This window comes from Monodelphis domestica, chromosome 2, assembly GCF_027887165.1.
Source record: "Monodelphis domestica isolate mMonDom1 chromosome 2, mMonDom1.pri, whole genome shotgun sequence".
Lineage (NCBI taxonomy): Eukaryota > Metazoa > Chordata > Mammalia > Didelphimorphia > Didelphidae > Monodelphis > Monodelphis domestica.
In genome coordinates, this window is record NC_077228.1 from 109,955,104 (window position 1) to 109,976,285 (window position 21,182).

At 41.6% G+C, this 21,182-nt stretch overlaps 1 protein-coding gene across 15 annotated transcripts in view; it reads right to left on the reverse strand.

Moving 5' to 3' along the window:
• KLHDC8A (kelch domain containing 8A) overlaps window positions 1-20,859 on the reverse strand; it is a 39,352-nt gene extending 18,493 nt beyond the window's left edge. For 2 of the 15 annotated variants that reach the window (XM_056815805.1, XM_056815803.1), the window contains exons 1-7: window positions 20,725-20,859; window positions 20,239-20,334; window positions 17,049-17,147; window positions 16,057-16,211; window positions 12,491-15,068; window positions 12,083-12,120; window positions 2,559-2,660 (exon numbers count right to left, since the gene is read on the reverse strand). The gene's annotated coding sequence lies outside the window, so the exon portion shown is untranslated. Of the gene's footprint in view, window positions 1-1,619; window positions 1,676-1,927; window positions 2,072-2,558; window positions 2,661-11,169; window positions 11,285-12,082; window positions 15,069-16,056; window positions 16,212-17,048; window positions 17,148-20,238; window positions 20,335-20,724 lie in introns of those variants that run through there. The other 13 variants (XM_016430108.2, XM_056815799.1, XM_056815804.1 and 10 more) reach the window with 12 other exon arrangements.
• Between the last annotated feature and the right edge of the window lie 323 nt (window positions 20,860-21,182).

Consider the following 21,182-nt stretch of genomic DNA (forward strand, 5'->3'; position numbering starts at 1 on the left):
AAACCAAAACCCCAAATTATAAATCTAAATAAACTAGTGGAAAATAGTCTGCTTTTCTCTGCATTCCAACGCCAGCAGTTCTTTCTCTGGAGATGAAAAACATTCTTTGTCCCAAGTCCCTCAGAATCGTCTTGGATCACTGTATTGCTGAGAGTAGCTAAAGTCTATTACAGTAATCATTCCAAATGTTGTAAACATTGATCTCATCTTCCTTTCCTCTCATTCCACTTCCTACTATAGCTGGCAAACAAGAAGTAATCTGGGCTGATGTAAATCAGTTTCCCTTACTTAGTTTTCTCTGGGAAGGATTTTAACGAACAGGAAAATAGCTAAAAGGCCACTAGATCAGCCAACTGATTAGTAGAGTTAGCCTCAAATGAAACTGCTCATCTCCATGTTCACTGAGCCCACATTGCCATCCTTGATTGATCAGACTGTTCCACAGGAACCCAAAATGCAGAAGGTGGTACTGATCTCCTTATTGAGGTCCATAAGTGGCACTGAACTACCCCCACTAACCTCCAGATACTTAACACACCTCTCCACCATCTACTCCCAAAGAGGCTTCTTCAGTTCTCAGGCTAGCCATACACTGTTCCAGGCAGAACCTTATTTGGAAGGGACCTCAGTGGCTGACTAGACCAAATTGCACCTGAACAGGAATCTCTTCCACAGTATCCCCAACAAGGATTCATGGAGCCTCTGGTGAAGGTCTTTGGTGATAGAGAACTAACTCACCACCTTCTGAAGGAGTCCACTTTTTTTTTAATCCTTGCCTTTCATCTTGGAATGAGTATAGTGGTTCCAAGGCAGAAGAGTGGTAAGGGCTAGGGAATGGGGGTTAATTGACTTGTCCAAGATCACACAGCTAGGAAGTGTCTGAGGTCATATTTGAACCCAGGATCTCCCGTCTCTAGGCCTGGCTCTCAACCCACTAAACTTCTTAGCTGTGCTCTAAAGCAGTCCATTTTTGAATGGCCCTAATTGTTATGGTTTGGAAAAATACACAGAATGCAGACTTTCTGTAAGGTATAATAGAACATATGATGTGATATAATAACAGAGTACAGTATAACACAATATGCCATATTATACTCTAATATAAAAACTATAATACTCAGCACTTTAAGGTTTTCAAAGAATTTCACAAATATCACATTTTATCCTCACCACAGCTCTCAAGGGTAGCTGCTTTTGTGACTCCCATTTTATTGGCAAGGAAACTGAGGCAGACAGACAGTGGTGAATTTCAGAAGGGTCACAGAGCTATTAAGTGTCTTAGGCTGGATTTGAACTCAGGCCTTTCTGATTCTGGGTCCAATATTCTATCTATTAAGCTACCAATTTACTGGGAAAACTGGACTCCTTCTCCCTTCCTCATCCAATATGATCCCTATTTTGAACGTGCTTAAAATCTGGCAATGGTTACTTAGAATTTCCATCCATTGGGATATCCCTGCCCGGTCTGATTGTACTGAGCTGGTTGCCTGCTGGAGTGCAAAGTGGGAGAAGAGTTGCTACTTCCCCCAGTTTCCCAATCCAGTGTCTAAGCAGCTTTCTGGCCAAAAAGGTTTTCTTCATGATTAATCTAAATCTTTCCTGCTAGAAAATGCACTTACCTAAAGGTATCAGGCCTTCATTTTCTTTTCTCACTCAAAGACAGTCTCCCTTCCTTCTGTAGAGAGGAGGCTGTGAGTTAGCTGGAGTTAGTTCTTGTGAGAGGCCGGGAAGATAAATGGATTTTGGTACTGTGGAATCTTATTATTATAATATTGATGCATTATTCACATAACTTGACCCTCTTTCACTTCCCATTTTGAAGGGATTGAAACTAGAAGGGACCTCAGAGGGCGTCTAACCAGAGGGGGTCATCCTGGAGTCAGAAGGACTCATCTTCTTGAGTTCAAATCTGGCCTCAGAAACTTACCAGCTCTGTGACCCTCAGCAGGGCACTTCATCCTGTTTGCCTCCGTTTCCCCATCCGTAAAATGAACTGGAGAAGGAAATGGTAGACTGCTCCAGTATCTCTGCCAAGAAAATCCCTGATGGGGTCACCAAGAGTCAGACATTGCTGGAATGACAGAATAATAACATTTAAACCAAGTCCTATCTGACTGCAAAGCCAACGTTCCTTCAGCTATCAAACGTTGGTCCTGGGGGAACATTCCTGCTGCCCTACACTATCGGTCAACATTCAGTGCCTACCCCATACTCAGCATGTGCTTGGCTCTATCACTGGGGAGATGTGTCAGGTTTGCCTAGCCAGCGTCCTTTGGAGAAGCTCAGGAGGAACCAAGAGGGACGACCAGACAGTCTTGTGCCTATCAGACTAAGCAAACTGCCCTGCTATTGGGGCCATTGTGAGGAGCTAGCAAGGGCAGAACTTCAAGGGTTTGGTGAGAGCTTCTATACTGACATATGAGAGTGAGCAGGGAGAGGAGGAGGGAGAGGTCCAGGCAGACCCTCTAAGCCTCAGTTTCCTCATTTGATACAATGAAGATAACACTTGCATTCTTATTGGGCTTTTGTATGGAAAATCATTTGTAAACCAGACAGACCTCAGATCAGCTGCTGGAATGTCTCCTTTCTTCTATTCTTCTTAGGAGAAGCTGTAGACCAGTGCCATCTGCATCAGAGATGCAGGGATCAGCCGGAGTTCCCTGCCAGCACACCATTTGTCAGTCCCACTGTGTGATCAATCAGAACCCATTTCCCCCCTATTATCCATTTTTAAAAACCCTGACCTTCTGCCTTTGAATCAGTACTATGTATGTAGTGGTCCTAAGGCAGAAGAGTGGTAAGGGCTAGACAATGGGGATTAGGTGACTTGCCCAGGGTCTATCATTTCCTTCTCCAGTTCATTTTACAGATGTGGAAATGGAGGCAAACACAAAGAGTCTGAGGCCAGATTGGAACCCAGGACCTCTCATTTCTAGGCTTGGTTCTTATTCCACTGAGCAACTAGCTGCCCCCCACATATTATTACTTTTTGTAATAAAGTAATCTTTTAAAACCAAAATTCTAAATCTTATACCCATATAACCAAGTGATAAATCATGTTTTCTTCTGGATTTCTAGTCCCACAATTCTTTCTCTAGAGGTGGATAGCCTTCTTTCTCCTAAGTCCCTTGGGATGGTCCTGGATCATTGCATTGCTATTAGCAGCAAAGTCAATTACATTTGATCGTCCTGGGGGACATTTGCCACAAGTAGACTATATAAAAGCATAGATATGACCTGGGTTCAAATCTGGCCTCAGACACTTTTCTAGCTGTGTGACCATGGGCAAGTCACTTAACAAACCTCATTTGCCTCGTCCTCGTATGAGAGGCTTTACTAAAGTAAGGATTACTAAAGTAAGGAGAGAAAGTAAGGATTAAAAAAATTATAGGGATGAATCTAAAACCAAAAATTTGGGGTAAAAGCAGTGGTGGAGTAGAATTCTAATAATTTTCTATGTTGTCGCTGAGGTCCAGGCAGACCCTCTAAGCCTCAGTTTCCTCATTTGACACAATGAAGATAACACTTGCATTCTTATTGGGCTTTTGTATGGAAAATCATTTGTAAACCATGACATATTATAAAAGCAGGGGTTGTTTACTGCTACAATATTTCACATTTGTGTTGATCTTCATAGTATACAAAGGGTCTTCATGTTGTATCTCTTTTGACTTAGAGGAGGGATGGGTAGGCAGAGCGACTCCAGCATATTGAGAAAGCAGCCGAAGTAGACTCTCAAATAAACAACTAAAGATTATTTATGTTGTGTGACAAAGGCTTCTGTGGTCAGAGATTCAAGGCTCCCCCAAGGACCCCTCCTCAGGGGGCTGCTGCCTGGGACAGGACTTTGGGCAGGGGGTAAAGGGGATTGGGGTAGGGAATGAATTTGAGAAAAGCTTGAAGCTAAAAATGAAGCAATTCAGTGTCTGTCAAGTGTCTGACTAGGAAAGGCTCACCTTGGGGGGCTGAGGTGGACAGGGATGGGGAGGGGGACTCATGCCATCTGGTAGCTCCCTATTTTAATTAATTATACTTGCTAACTAGGTGCTAAGCTCAGTTATTTCTAGCTGTTAAAGGATCACAAATGCTGCCAGCATCTTCTACACTTTGGTACTCTGGCTCAAGGCTCCAGCTGCCCTGACCTAGTTTTGGCTCTGTGGTCCTTGCTCTTATAAAAAATTTTTTAAATCTTACCTATTGCCTTAGATACTAAGAACCAGTTCCAAGGCAGAAGAGTGGTAAGGGCTAGGCAATGGGTATTAAGTGACTTGTCTAGAGTCTCACATCTAGGAAATGTCTGAAGCCAGATCAAAACCAGGACCTCCCATCCCCAGGCCTGTCTGGCTATCCACTGAGCCTCATAGCTGCCCATGGACCTTGCTCTTAAGGAGTTCACATGCTATTGTTATTGTATTCATTTCTCACCCAGCTACTTTCCTGGACCTCATGATATCCAGAAACTCATCATTCTGCAAGATGAAACCAGCTCTGAAAACCACACCTCCTTAACATCCCCTGGCCCTTTGGGTGTCCTCACTCCCTCTGACTGGAGAAGGTGAAGGGTGGGCATTGGTAAGCTCAGTTTGGATTCTCCACCATTTAAGAGGGGCTCTCAGGGAATTCATCTCATTTCCCATTTGGCTGCTTTCCTGGCTTCCTGATTTCCAGAAACTCATCATTCTGCAACATGAAATCCATTCTGAAATTCACTTTCTCAGATCATTTTCCACCTCAGCTGCAGGACTTCATTATGGCTCCTGAGCTGCTAACTTCCCCCCTTCAGCTTCCTCTGTTCGATTGTGAGCTCCTTGATACCTGGGAGGTACTGCTTTCTGCCTTTCTTTGTATCTCCAGCACCGAGTGCCTGGCACATAGTAGATGCTTTATGTTTACGGACTCTGGATCTATTGGATGGAGAGGGAGGCTGGGGGTGTGTGGAGAGAGAGAGAGACCATATATAAACAGCCTTAGAAGTCTCCGTGTTCCCAATCCTGGTGATGCTGCACCGGCCCAGGCATTTAGATGGGCTTTTACTAGTTTCCCCAATAGGCTTCCATCTTTGAGAAAAGTGTCAAATAGTATGGGTTCTCCCCAGGCCAGGCCTGACTGTCTGCCCTGGGTTCAGTGGCTATCAGTCCTACTTCATGGTAGAAGAAAGAGAATGAGAGACCAAGAGCTGCTGAGGCTCTGAAAAGGCCTTCATAGAATAAGGGGCAGCAGGTGGGAAGAGGGCAGGATTCTATTCAAACCAGGCTCTTTAAATGCCAGTTAATAAGTTAATACCACTGTCCCCAGAGTCAGCAACTCCTTCCATCCTTCTTAATTAAAAAGAACTCCATGTCACCATGGAATTGAAAGAGGGCTGTGAATGATTTACCAACCAGGCGGGCTCCCCCTACCCAGGGGAACATGGAGAGGAGATTTATCAGCAGACACGGCATTCTGCCTGTCACTAATGAGGGCCAGGGTAGCAATGTGGCAGCCCTGGAAGCAGCCACCTCTGCAGTCTCGCCTGGTGGGAGAGACAAAGCAGGGGCAGCTGGCAGTGAAGGACAGGAAAGCAGAATTTGAGCTACAAGGGTCACTTAGAAACAAAAGACTCTCGCGTGCCCCTGCCTCTTCCCCCTTTCCTTTCTATCTACCCTAGGAGAGAGAAGAAAGCATGAGGCTTCTGTTCTCTATTTCTATCAGAGGTATGCACTCAAAACTACTTCTTCCAGAAAAGAGAGGACTTTGCATGTGTGGGCATTCCTGCAGGGAGGAGGACTGGGAAATTCTAGATCTGGAAGGGACCTCAAAGAATACCTCATTTGGTTTCATTTTGCAGAAGAGAAAAATACAGGGCCATGCGGATGTAACTTGACCAATGTCCACTTCCTTTCCATAGCTTCCTCACCTTAGCCATCACAACCCTATTCTTTCCTCCCAGAAACCTCCCACTTAATAGACCACAGCTCTTCATGGAGCTAAGGATGATCCCTTCCACAAACCAGCAGTAAGGGAATGGATGGGGATGTATGGCTTGGGCTCTTGTAAAGGAATGACTCTTCCTCCTCCTTACCTAACCCAGCTTTCATTCCATCTTGAGGCCCCAGGGACAGACCTCCAGACTGAAACAGGTGAGATGGCAGGTACAGAAAGAGTCCTCCCCTTTGCTTGTCAGGCCCAGCTTTTTTGCTCCTCTCTTCTTCCCATCCATGCATGATTCCAGTGACCAGTTCTGAGAGCAGGCCTCCTTCTCTCTCCTGACAACACTCTTTACCTTCAAGAGCCCACAGTTCCCTCTGAGCCACAAAGGGAGCCTGTCCAGCTCAATCTCCCAGCAGAAAAAGGCTCAAACTTACCAAGACCCTCAGAGACATGATGTTTTCCAGGAAGCTTCTTTTCTAGCTCTCGCCCTTTTCTTCTAGTGTTTCATCACACACACAAACACACATATGCACATATAAGCCCTACTTCTCCCCAGAGGTTCAGCAAAAATAACCAGGAGGAGACAGGCTGAGGCAGTGGGATTGGGGGCTGGAATTTATACATCATCCAATCCCCACTTTAATCTCTGCCTCCCCCTGGGAGAGTAGAGACAATCAGCTTTGGCTGGGTCTCAGGCTGATATGACCTGTATTCTTTGCTGCCGTGCCCAGAAAAAGGTGGGGGTTCTGGGTGTATACAACAAGCCCGTGTATATCTGCATATAGGGCCCAGACCAAAGAAACCCTAGGAAACATTTGATGACACCGTGTTAATAGCATAGGCAAAATAGCACATTAGGGAATTCTCTGAATTTAGTGGAAAGTCAACAAGATTTTGGAATGATCATGGAGAAAGGAAAAAGGCAGTTTAGAAAACTTGCTGCTTGCTAGGCCTAAAATCTCAAAAGGAGATAGTTTTTTTTCCTGGTCCATCTTATTCCTTTTTAAAAAATTATTATTTATTAATCATTCATTAAACATTTTTTAAGTTCTGAATTTTCTCCCTCCCACCCATTGTGAGGTCAAGAATTATGATATCAGTTATACACGTGAAAGCAAGTAAAAGCATGCAAAACGTGTTTCCATATTGCAAAAAAAACCCAAACCAAAACAAAATTTAAAAAAAGCAAGAAAAATAAAGTGAAAAAATTCCCTCTTCTCTCAAAAACCTGAGGAAGGGAAAGACTGACCAGACTTTGGGTGCATCTTGGAGGCTCCAGCTATCTGGTCCTGCAGGGACTCTCCCTGAGGGCAACCATGCAGGTGCCCCCTTTGCCTTTACACTTTTCCATTCAAGCAGGAAACAAGCTACAGTGGCTTAAGTCTCTGACCACTCCAGTCTGGCAGCAGGGGAATTGGCCTGCTTGATTTGCCCCCAGGAAACATCAGTCTTTCCCTTACACATCACTAGGCAAGAAATAAAAGTTCTGTTTCTTATTCCCTCCACAGCCACTGGCTCCAACTTAGGTAACCACCACTGTATCTTGGGGCTTTCTTTGTCTTCCAGCTATTGCTCAGAACATGTCTGGAAATGACACTTGCCAGCTTCAAGTGACATTTTTCCTCCCTTCTGTACTCAGTGCACCTACTAAAATTAGCTCTTATTTTCACCTCCCCATAATTTTACCTATTTAGCAGAACTTCTCCAAATCAGAGGGTGAATGCTGCCCATGTTTGTTCCTCTCCTCTCCCATTTCAGATTCCAAGTCACTTTTAAGGCTAGAAGAGCTACCCTCTACAATATTATACAGGTTTGGTTTAATCAGAAGGGCAGTTGGGAGAAACAAGCTATTATCTGAAGGGCTCAAGGAAGCCAGGAGTGCTGCCATCTTGGTATAGTAGAGAAAGCATTCAATTTATTTGTAGTCAAAAGATGGTTTCAAATCATGATTTTGCCATTTATTGTGATCTTGTGACGAATAATTTCACTTTTCTGGGATTAATTTTTTTTTCATTTATAAAATGAAGGGCTTGGCTTAGATGAGCTCTAATGTCCTTTCCAGAACCAAATTCTATAATACTTTGAGTCAACAAGCATTTATTAAGCACTTACTATGTATCAAGTCTCTGAAATCCTAAACAAATGATAACTAGGTAGATGACCTCTATTTGAGCAGCCAGGGAAATGAAGGCTCAGATTATAGTATATGTCAGAGATCCAGTTACTTGGGACTCAAAACTAGTTTGACAAAAGTCCTGAAAGACTCCAATCAAAACCTTCCTTCTGCTTAAACCTAGGTTACCCAGGTGAGAATGTGTACTGAGAAGGGGAGCACATGAATGAGGACAACTTGACAGCAATGCAAATTTCTTCCTTCCCTCTCCACAACCCCCTTCTTCATCCCTTGCCATCTATTTTCTATTAGCTTTCCTTTGGGAAGACTCAATTTGCATTTAAATAGAAAATCTTCAGAATGGCTCCAATATAATGTTAAGGTGTTAATTACAAATTCATTCCTCTTTAAAAATTAAGACCCTTCAGTTCATCTTGGTGGTAAGGGATAGGCAGTAGCAATGCTTAGTATTTATAAGTTATTATTATTTAACATGGTTTACTGCAGGTCCTTACTGCAGAGGGCAGAAGACAGGTGTTTTGAGGAGGCCGAAAAGTATAAGAGTAGGTGTCGTCTGATTAGGGAGACCCAGGCATTGGCTGTACACTTCCAGAGATAAAGGGATGTCTAGAGACCTGACTAATATTCCTAGCTTGTGTGACCCTGGGCAATTCACTTAACCCCAATTGTCTAGCCCTCATTGCCCTTCTGTCTTGGAATCTATATTTAGTATTAAATCTATGGGAGAAGGTAAGAGGTTTTTTTTTTTTTTAATGTTATGTTAGGCGGAGAGTATAAAAGAAGGGATAGGATCACTGACTGGGGATGGATGGAATAATAACAGATGATGAAGGGGAAGCAAAGCTGCTGAACTCATATTTGTTTTCTCTGAGGAGGAGAATGATCCTGGGACTGGAAAAGACAGAACTAAAATACTAATTGGGAGTTGATACTCAATATCATGAAAGAAATGAGCTTGCCCTTTAAGAATTCAAGTGAACTAGCTCCGATGAACTATGTCCTAGAATACTGAAAGATTTGGCAGATGGGACTCCTAAGCCACAAAGATTTCTGAGTGATCTTTAAAAGAACATGGGAAGAAGATATGTCAGTGCTGCAAGACTGGAGAAGGGCAGATATTGTTCAGATTTTTTTTTTTTAAAAGGAAAGGGAAAAAAAGGAAGACAGTCTGCAGATTGTAGGGTGGTAAACTTCCTCTCAGTTCTTGGCAAAAGATTAGGACATTGTTAGGGAAATGGCCAATAAACATGGAGAAAAAGAAATGGAGGTTACAAGGAGCAGGGCTCCATGAAGACCATATTGTGCTTAGCTAATGTCTTTTTTTGATAGTTACCAAACAGTAGGTCAGAGAGATAAACATCACTTACTTAGATTTTAGCAAAGTATTTGATAATGCTATTTATGCTCATGTGGAAAATACAGAGAGATGTGGGCTAGATGATAGTAGAATTTAGACGTACTCAGAAAAGGTTGAACAGCCAGATCCAAAGAATAGATCATTCTTCCATCTCAACTTGTAGAATACCCCAGGGATCTATCTGTGCTTGGCCCTGAGCTGTTTAGAATTTTTATTGATTACTTGGCTAAAGGCATAAGTGGCATGCCTATCTGATTTGCAAATGACACTAAACTGAGATAACAGAGTTAGGATCTAAAAATATTTTGATAGGCTAGGAAATATTGAGGCAAACCTAATAAAATAAAATTTAATAGGGGCAAATATAAAATCTTTGTGGATTAAAAAATCCATCTTCTCAAATATAAGGCCAAAGAAGCAGCTGGAACAGTTAAAAAAAATCTCAGGGTTTTAGAGGATCCAAAACTGTGTGAGTGAGAGATGTCACATTGCAGTCAATAGTCTGGCTGTATGTCAGGCTGTACAGAATAAGGAGATAATAGTCCCATTATATTCTGCATGATCAAGTCACAATTAGTTACTTTATACTGTGTTGTATTCCATTTTAGGGGAAGCAGGTGGGTGGCTCAGTGGATTGAGTGTCAGGCAAGAGACAAGAGGTCCTGGTTTAAAATCCAGCTTCAGACACTTCCTAGCTATGTCACCCTGGGCAAGTCACTTAACCCCCATTGCCTAGTCCTTACCACTCTTTTGCCTTGGAATCAATACATAATACTGGTTCCAAGGCAGAAGGTAAGGGTTTTAAAAAAAAGATTATATTTTAGAACTGCTCTCTTTCTTTCTTTCTTTCTTTCTTTCTTTCTTTCTTTCTTTCTTTCTTTCTTTCTTTCTTTCTTTCTTTCTTTCTTTCTTTCTTTCTTTCTTTCTTTCTTTCTTTCTTTCTTTCTTTCTTTCTTTCTTTCTTTCTTTCTTTCTTTCTTTCTTTCTTTCTTTCTTTCTTTCTTCCTTCCTTCCTTCCTTCCTTCCTTCCTTCCTTCCTTCCTTCCTTCCTTCCTTCCTCCCTCCCTCGTTCTTTCTTACTATTCTTAGACAGAAGAGCAATTGGGGTTAACTGACTTGCCCAGCATCTAAAGTCAAATTTGAACCCAGGTCCTCTGGATTCTGGGCCTGACACTTTTCCTGCCCCTAGGTACCACTTTTTAAACAAAGTTTTTTTTTTTTAAATTACATGTAGAATTTTTGACAACTGCTTTTTGACATTTTGCAATTCAAATTCTCCCCCCTCCATTTCCTAAGGGAGTAAATAGTCTGATCCAAGCACTATTTTTTTTAACCCTTACCTTTTGCATTAGAATCAATACTGTGTATTGGTTCCAAGGTAGAAGAGAAATAAAGTCTAGGCAATGGGGGTTAAGTGACTTGCCCAGGGTCACACAGCTAGGAAATGTCTGAGATCAAATTTGAACCCAGGACTTCTTGTCTCTGGGCCTGCCTCTTAATCCACTGAGCCACCCAGCTGCCTCAGAAGCATCTCTTTCAACATAAATAAAGCCTTTCTTGATCCCAAATCCCAATATATTCCCTCTAACAGTACATTGTTACTACTTTCATTTATTCTTTTTTAGTTTTCTGTATATGTATATATGTACTTATTAGAATGCAAGCTCTGTGAGTAGGGATTGCTTCATTCATTGAATTTGTATTTTCATTATCTAGAAATGTGCCCGACACACAGCTGTACTTAATGATTGCTCGATGATTGACTGACATTGATAAGCTTCAAGTATATTCCGAGGAGGGCAGCCGGAACAGGGAAGTAAGTTCATGTCCTTGTTCTAATTGCTTGTTGATGGAATCTGTGCAAAGCACTGTGCTAGGTGCTGAAGAAAGTACAAAAAACAAGCATTAGGTAAGTAGAGCCCCTGCCTTCAAGGAGTTTACCCTATGGTGGGCATCTACCAATTTGCCCTTCAGGCTTGAGCTTGTCCTAGACCAGTGCTCTGAGAGAATGCCTGGTGGGGAAAAAAGAGGCTGTCCTCTCTGATTCCTAATTTCTCTTTGAATTTCCAGCCCAGTTTCTTCCTCAGTTAGGGCCAGAAGTTTTGAGGATGGGCCTGGAAACCAGAAGGTTATATATATATGTATATAACCTTGCCTTCCATCTTAGAATCAATACTTAGAACCATAGGAAAATATTCTAAATTAATTAATTAAAATTTAAACATAATTAGTAGTTAGTATTGTTTAGCCAATAAAATACAGCAAGGATGCTTCAAGAGCATTCCAAGACAAGAGTGATAAGGGCTAGGCAATGGGGGTTAAGTGACTTGCCCAGGGTCACACAGCTGAGAAGTGTCTGAGATTAGATTTGAATCCAGGACCTCCTGTCTCTAAACCTGGCTCTGAGCCACTGAGCCACTCTGCCTCCAGATCTATAATATTGACTGAATTAAAACCAAATGTATGGAAATCTTAAATCCAGAGGACAGGGATGGCAGAAACACAGATAGGCTATTACAGATGCACCTTCTACCTGTATTTGGCTTGGCCTCAGGTCACCTTAGTTCTCTTCCTGACCATCAGTTCCCACATTAAAACTACCCCACCGTGTCCCCGGACAGGCAGGAGAAAGGAGACACCCAGAGCACAGGCTGAGTAGATCACAGCAAAAGGAGACTTACCTGTCCAGGGACGTCAATGGAAGGAATCAGGTGATCATCTGCAAAAGACAGAAGGGAAGGGAGGAGGGATGGCGGGAGACGCCCAGGGAGAAAGGAGGGTCGCGTTCCCTTTAGTAGGCTACATCTCTGAAACAGGTTGCAATAAGAAGCGGGGTGATCTGACTCGCTTCCTTCATGACAGAGGAGTCCAAATGCTGCGCCCCTCAGAACCCCGAGCCTCTGGTACTCGCGCCGTCCCCCACCCCCACCCCACTAAAGGGGGACCTCTGCTGCCGCGACGGAGCCCCGATGCCTAAGCCTGTCTCTAATTCAGCAGCAAGGGGCCCTCTCTGAGCAGAGACAGGGTGAGGGGGCGGACATGCTCACAGATACACACGGAGGGAGACAATGACTGCCATGGAAACTAACCAACAATAAAGAATTAAGAAGCTGGACTCCCCAGCTAGATGGAAACAGAGGAGCCAGGAGAGAAAGGGGCAATTACTCGCGATACTGCCAGTCATGCAAAGGGCATCTCTAGCCAATAAATAGCCCTGTGTTTTTTTCTAGAGACTGTGTAAAAGGCAAATGAGTGGCTTTTCTCTTTCTTTTCTGGCAAATAGTCCTTGTTGGCTCTGGCTCTTTTGTTTACCAATATGTACAAGTTCTGAGGGGCTAAGAAACCTATTTTTAAAAGCTTCGAACATGATCTCAGATACTTCCTTGATGGGTGACCTTGGGCAAGTCACTTTACCTCCATTGCCTAGCCTGGACTGCTCTTTTGCCTTGGAACCAATATACAGTATTGATGGAAAGTAAGGGTTTGGGGGGGGGGGGAAGCTCAGCACATCCACTTGGTAAAGTTAGGTGCCTTTTATAGCCTATTGAAAAAGGGATAACATTGGACATTCATTGCTATAGGGAACTCCTAGATGAGGAAACTCCCTTTACTAATCTGGGTTAGCACATTTTCTTTCTTTTTTTAAACCCTCACCTTCTGTCTTAGAATCAATCCTGTGTATTGGTTCTAAAGCAGAAGAGTGGTAAGGGCTAGGCAACAGGGGTCAAGTGACTTGTCCAGGGTCACTCAGCTAGGAAGTATCTGAGTCCACATTTGAACCCAGGATCTCCTGTCCCTAGGGCTAGTTCTCAATCTTCTGAGCCACCTTGTTGCCCCCATTAGGACATTTTCTGCAAGTTATTGTCAGTGAGACTAGCCCAGGGCACTGAGAATTTAAAGTAGTAATAATAATGACTAGTATTTAAGTGCTTTAAGGTTTGCAAAACACTTTATATAGATTATCCAATTTGATCCTTTGTGAAGTAGGTTCTATTATTGTCCTCTTTTTACAGATGAGGATAATGAGGCTGAGAAAGGTTAAATGACTTAACCCAGGGTCACAAAGCTATCGAGTAAGTGCCTGAGGGAGGATATGAACTCCAATCATATTAATTTCAACTTTATCCCTTTATTCACTGTGCCACTGAGGTTCTGTACCATGTACCCTTATATTATGCCTAGGGTCATGCAGCCTGTAGGACCTGGAGGCTAGATTTGAATCCAGGTCTTTCCAAGTTCTCTGTCTACTGTACCACTATACTATATCATGCTGCCTTGAAGAAAATCATCATAAATATGGGTGCCACCTACAAGTGAGGAACTTCTTGGGTGAGCGTCTACCCCTCTCCCTATCCCCAACACCTGCCCCTTCCAGGCAGATCCAGTGTAGTGGAAAGGAGGATGGACATGGGCTCAGAAGAGCTAGTAGCTAAGATAAAGTGAGGCTGTACTTGGTAAGTCCCTCTCTGTCACTGGGCACAGACCAACATGCCCAGGACCAAAAAGAAATGAGAGGGACTGAAATGGTGAAGCTGCTGTATCTGGTTTGGGAGGAGTGCCCCCTTTCAGTGACTCCTCGGTTCAGTGGTTGGGGGACTTGATGGCTGCCTGAGTGATTCTGCCGTAAGAGGATGCTTGTTTTCTCCCAGTTCAGTGAGACAGACAGCAGCAGCTCATGCTCTCTAGTGCATTTTGACACACATAATTCCAGTGTTGAAAGATGGGGGTGGGGCAGGGAGACTAGGGAAAAAAATATCTATTGTAGGTTAATGGCAACTTGGGGGGGGGGTTCTGAAAACCTGTGTAGAGGATTCTGAATAATCTCACAATTAGATGATCCTAATACCGGAATGACTGATTGATTTCTTTTTCTTTTCATTTTTTTTGGAACCACTGTTCTTCATTTCTTAGCCTGGTTTGAGAAACCGGACTGTCCTTGAAATTAGTTTTAAGTAAGACAGAGGAAGCGTTTCGCCTCCATTTCTCTCTCTGACTTATGCCTTTGTCTCTCAGAACGTCCCTGACAACTTCAGGAGCCAAGGACATGATCTCTGATTGCAGGCTGTCAGTTTCAATAGGCCATCTGCAGGCCCTGGGAGACCACTATCCATCAGAGAAGCCCAAGGAGGAGCTGGTTGCCATATTAAGAATGCAAGGAGAGAGAAGGCTGTAGCCCAAACCAAAGCAGAAATGGGGGAGGGGAGAGAAGGGTCTCTTGTGAAGAGGCAAGTGGAACTGATCCACTGAGAAAGATGGAAGACCAACAATGTGATGGCTCTCTAAATGATATGGGCAAAATTGGAAATATGGCAGAGGTGACTATATAGACCAAAAAAGAGGGGGGCAAAGGGAAGGGAGGCTGGGATTTGCCATTTCAAGAGCCAGAAAATGAGCATAAATAAGCATGGACTATTGCAAGAAAGTTAGCTCAAGCTTCTCTTACCTCATTTGTCAGGAACAAATAATCAAATTAACAAAATCTATAACAATGTGAACAGAATCACCAATGCTCCTGGCTTACATCTTAAGTTACACTATGTAAAAGGGACAATTTGTTGTTACTGTTGCTGTTTTACAAGTCTTGTTAAAGATCCAAATGCTGAGATAAAGTCAGAATGAAGGAAGGAGGTTTTAATCTTGCTTTCCATTCAGGGGTTCCTTTATTTCCTGAAAAGACATAACAGGGTAGATTGAGAGCCAGGGCTAGAGCTGGGAGGTCTTGGGTTCAAATCTTACTTCAGAATCTTCCTACCGGAGGAAGTCATACACCTCTTTCCCTAGCCTATACCGATGCTCTGCCTTGGAACCAATACACAGTATTAATTCTAAGATAGAAGGTGAGGGTTTAAAAAAAAAGCATATCTATTTTGAGGGTGTGATGGAAAAGTTATTTTTTTAGAGAACTAAAACCATCATTAGAAACATTATAACATATATGTATAATATAATAAAATTATATATATATAAATATAATATAACATAAAATTCTACCTACAATTCCTTGGAAACAACACAGTCCAATATTTGACCTAGAACCGCCTCAGCTATAAGAGGTAACAATAAATATTTTGGCAGTGATATTTCCTGATGAGAAAAAAAAAACTTTTTTTTCCTATCTAATACCAACAGGCTCAGGTCCAGGTTAAAAAACAAACAAAGGCAGCTCAGAGTCAGCTGGGATCCCGGGAAGCAGACAAGCAATATAGCTGTGTTTATCTGCAGGTGTTAGGATTTATCAGTCAAGGGCATATTTCCAAGGCCTTTCTCTATTTGGCAAAAAAAAAAGGGAAGGAAGAAAGTGAAAAGGGGAAATGGAGGCTGAAGCTGAAATATCTATATCTATATTTTCAGTGCTGGATGTGAGCCCTTGTCTAATTTAAGCTCTCTTCACAAAGGAGGCCAGAGAGGGGATAGAGAGGTGGGAATCAAATAAGTAAATGTCAATCCTGCAGTTGAATAAAAGCCATTAGTCAGCCAGAGCATTCAATTAGAAGTCATCAAATTAGAGTTGGGGGGGGGGTAGAAGAAAGGTCTGACATCATAGAGGAATAAACACAAGTGGGAAAGGAGGAGCAGAGGCAGAGATCAATAGAGGATTATCATCAGATATGCAAATGAAAAGAGCAGATGCATACAGAATCACAGAACAGCCAACCTCTATGCCCTTAATACAAATTCCCACGTGGTTCATTTGTACTCTCCAGAAGCCACTTTTTAGGCACATAATTGTCACGTGGCTAGTTCAGATTCTTCCCATCTCCCCGAGTCAGGAGGCAAAAAGCAGGCAGCTTGCAGTCACTCCAGGATTAACTGTAACAGACAAAGAAGGGGATCAATTCCCTCAGCAAACAGTGCACCCCAGGTTTCATTTTACTGCTTTCCAATACAAATCCACCCAAACAGATGCTGAAAGACATCTGTCTGCTTCTGCACACAAGCAATGTTTGTTTATGCATACACTTTCATTAAATACCTTTTTTAAAAAATCAGTAGTTAGCAATTTTTTGAAATTCCCTTTTCCTTCTTTAGAGCAGGAAAGGTTAGCTTTGCTTCATTTTCTTCTTAGTCAAAAGATTCCATTTTATGGATCTTAAATGCCAGCTGATATTCCTATGGTGCACATTTGATGCTGATCCTTAGGCTTCAGTGGTTTCAAGGTGAGAAAAATTTGAAAATGTGAAGGAAAGGCAGCTCTAATACAAGGCAACCATTTATTCTCATTTATTCATTATTAAGCATCAATTAAAAGTAAGGCACTATACAAAGTCCCTTCAAGAGTTTCCAATCTAATAAGGGCTTCAAATGGCCACAATTCAAAAAAATGTAAGGACATCATAAATAGGACAAATAAATTTCATAGATATGACAATGAAGAAAGATTTTCTTTTCTCTCTCTCCCATCTCCCCCTCCTTCCTTTTCTCTATCTCCTTTTTTCTCCCATCTCCCTCCCTCCTTTTCTCTCTCCCTCCCTTTCTTCCTCCCTTTTTCTTCTATCTCTCCCTCCCCATCCTTCCTTCTCTCTCTTTCTTTCTCCCTCCCTCCCCCTCTCTCTCTTTCCTTCTTTCTTTCTACCCTTACTTTCCATCTTAGTAACAACTCTATAACAAAAAGATCAAGGCCTAGGCAAATAGGGTTAAGTGACTTACCCAGAGTCACACAACTAAGAAGTATCTGAGGCCAAACTTGAACCCAGGTCCTTCCAAATCCAGGCCTGGTGTTTCATTCGCTGAGCTACTTAGCTGCACCTAAAAAAGGAGGATTATTTCCATCTGGGGTCATGAAAAATAGGTAAGATTTCAATAGGGTAAGAACTGGGGGCAGCATTCCAGGTAAAGAGAATGATATGATCAAAGGTATAGAGGGAGGAAATTGAGTATTTTTGTTGTTGTTGTTTTTGAGAATGGTGAGCTATTTAAGTTATGAGGGAAGAGGGCAGGTAGATGGTTCAGTGGATTGAGAACAGGCCTAGAGATAGGAGGTCTTAGCTTCAAATGTGATCTTGGGTACTTCTTAGCTGTGTGACCTGAGGGAAGTCACTTAACTCCCATTGCCAGCCCTTGCTCTTCTGTCTTAGAATTCATACATAATATTTATTCTAAGATGGAAGGTAAGGGTTTATTAAAAAATGAAATAAATTAAGTGGGAAATGGGATCTGGGTTGGGGTTAGCTGAAGCTAGAAAGGCTGATTAGAGTTTGATTATAGATGCCTTTAAACATCAGGTTATTGTGTTTGAATTTTATCCTGAAGGAAGTGGGGATCTATTGAAAGTTTCTAATTTAGGGAGCAAAATGAAATTTTTAAAAGAAAATTAATCTGGCTGCAGGGTTAGAAGAGGGATTTGGAGAAACCAGAGGTAAAATAAAAAAATCTCAATGAGCAGACTGAACAAAAATCAACAGGCTTTAGGAGCACCTTTTAGATCTTCCTTTTTACTTCCTGGAGTCAGGAAGCCAATTAGAAAACTATTTTAAAAATCTAGGTTATGAAATAACGAAGCCTGAAGGATATCAGCTATGAAAATAAAAGGTACTTTTGAAAAACATTGGATTTAGAGGCATTGATGTGGCTCAGTGGATAGAGAGCCAGGCCTGGATATGGGAGGTTCAAATCTGGACCTAGATACTTCATAGCTGTGACCCTGGGTAAGTCGCTTACCCTTATTGCCCTTCTGCCTTAGAACTGATATTTAGTATTTATTCTAAGAGAGAAGGGTCAGTTAAAAAAAACTATTTAACTTATTAAATATTTTTCTATGTTTCCACAATTCATTTTCCTCCCCCCCTCTTCCCTCCCCACTTTCCAGACAAGCAATTCCAATGGGTTATACAAATGTTATCACTTGATATCTATTTCTATATTGTTAATTTTTGCTATAGAGTGATTTTTAAAAGCCTAAACCCCAAATCATATACCCATATATATGTGATAAGTCATATGTTTTTCTTTTGCATTTCTACTCCCACAGTTCTTTCTCTCAATGTGGATAGCATTTCCCCCCTTAATTTCTTCAGGAGTGTCCTGGATTATTGCATTGCTACTAGTAGTAAAGTTCATTACATTGGATAGTTCCACAATGTTTCAGTCTCTGTGTACAATGTTCTCCTGGTTCTGATCATTTTTCTCTGCATCAATTCCTGGAGGTCGTTCCAGTTCACATGGAATTCCTCCAGTTCATTATTCCTTTTAACACAGTAGTATTACATCACCATAAGATACCACAATTTGTTCAGTCATTCCCCAATTGATGGACAACCTCCCCCCATCCCAACCCCCCCACCCCCGGCCATTTTCCAATTTTTATCTCTTTGGGGTACAAACCTAGCAGTGGTGTGGCTGGATCAAAGGACAGATAGTCTTTTAAGCCCCTTTGGGCATAATTCCAAATTGCCTTCCAGAATGACTGGATCAATTCACAACTCTACTAGCAATGCATTAGTGTCCCAATTTTGCCACATCCTCTCCAACATTTATTATTTTTCTTTACTGTCATATTGGCCAATCTGCTAAGTTTGAGGTGGTACCTCAGAGTTGTTTTGATTTGCATTTCTCTAATTATAAGAGATTTAGAATACTTTTTCATGTAATTATTGATAGTTTTGATTTCTTCATCTGAAAACTGCCTATTCATGTCCCTTGACCATTTTTCCATTGGGGAATGGCTTGATTTCTTATACCATTGACTTAATTCCTTATAAATTTGAGAAATTAGACCTTTGTCGGAAGTTTTTGTTATGAATTTCCCCCCCAATTTGTTGCTTCCCTTCTAATTTTGGTTGCATTAGTTTTGTTTGTACAACCCCTTTTTAATTTAATATAATCAAAATTATTCATTTTACATTTCATAATGTTCTCTATCTCTTGCTTGGTTTTAAATTCCTTCCTTTTCCATAGATCTGACAGGTATACTATTCTATGTTTACCTAATTTGTTTGTAATTTCCCTCTTTATATTTAAGTCATTTATCCATTTTGATTTTATCTTGGTATAGGATGTGAGATGTTGATCTAAACCTAATTTTTCCCATACTGTTTTCCACTTTTCCCAGCAGTTTTTGTCAGATGATGGGTTCTTGTCCCCAAAACAGGGAACTTTGGACTTATCAAACACTATCTTGCCACTGTCGTTTACAGATTTTTTTTAAAGGAAAGAAAAATTAGTCTTTATCATATATGTAAACCTAAACAACACAATCTGAATTAAGACAGAAATAAAACATAATTTTAAGCTATAAAAATACAAAACATTTAATTATCTGCTTCATCATCTTTGCTCATTTATGCTGACTTTTTAAAAGAACAGAAGGAAATAAGCATTTATTAAGAATCTATGGGGGCAGAGGGTAAGGGTTTAAAGAGCCTATTATGTGTTAAAATTGTTTTATATGTGTTGGGTGGGGAGGCAACAAATAAATAACAATAAATAAATAAAAACATATATATATATATATATTAAAGAGCCTACTATGTGCCAGGTGGCCACACAATGAGAAGACAACTCACTGAAAAAGATTCTGAGGTTAAAGATTAAAGGTAAAAGGAGAAGGAGCCAGGAGATGATGAGATGGATAGAGTGTCAAGGAAACAATGAACATGAACTTGGACAGACTTTGGGAGATAGTAAAGGAGAGAAGGGCCTGGAGTGCTGTATGGGTGGTGGGGTCAGGAAGAGCCAGACATGACTGAACTGAAAAATATAACATGTCAGGCACTGTGCTGAACACTTTACAATTATTATCTCATTTGATCCTCACAATAACCCTGGGAGGTAGGTGCTATATTATTAATCCCATTTTAGAAATCAAGAAACTGAGGCAGAGAAAGTTTCTGTTACTGACCAAAGGTCACATAGCCGAAGTGTTTGAAGTCAGATCTGAACTAGGATCTCTTCTAACTCAAGGTCCAGGACTGTATCCACCATACAATTTAATTGCCTACAAAGAAATGAAGAACTATTAGACAAGTCGCAGGGATAATGGATTTGAATTTCATCTTATTCCCCAACCTTTCATAAAATCAGAGAGAGCTTAACAGGACTTCAGAGGCCATCTAGTCCAACCCCCTCATTTTACAGATGAGGAAACTGAGGCCAGGGAGGGGGAAGTGATTTTTCCAAAGTCACCCAGGTAGTTATAGGAGGTGGCTATTTGTCCCACTATAATACACTATGCTGCTACCCAAAAAAAAAATATGGTGAGGAGGAGGAGGAAGAAAGGACAATAGGAGCCCAATTAATCAAGTATTAGTTGTATTACTGGCCCAGTTCACAAATTATTAAACAGAGTCCGAGCTCATAACTTGAGGTATCGTTGGGATTCACTGACCTTTCTCTTCTGTGGGTTTAATCATTTCAGATTCTTCAACTTTCCCTTATTTGGTCCTTACTCATTCTCAGTGGAGTCACAGAGGCAACCTTCCTGAACCTTCCTTTACCCAAAACCCAAATGTGTCCTGAAGAACTCAGAAGACTTGGCATTGTACTTTACTTTGACAGGTCAAGCCTCCCTTGAAGCTTCTGGGCCTTTGAGGCAAGGAAGAACAATTTTTCCTTTATAGCCTCGAAGGCAATCAGGTCAAGGAATCTTGCTTCTAAAGGCCTTGTTAAACAAAAAAGATTATGGACTAAATGCTGGTTCCAGGCCAGTGATCTCAGGGTCATAAAGTTGCTTAATCAGTTGACTTGGTATGTGAACAAAATGTACCATTGCTTCAGTTTCTGGAATTTGATCTCCAAGGGACCCACGCTCTGAACCAGCACTGAGTATGTCGGCAAAGACGGCTA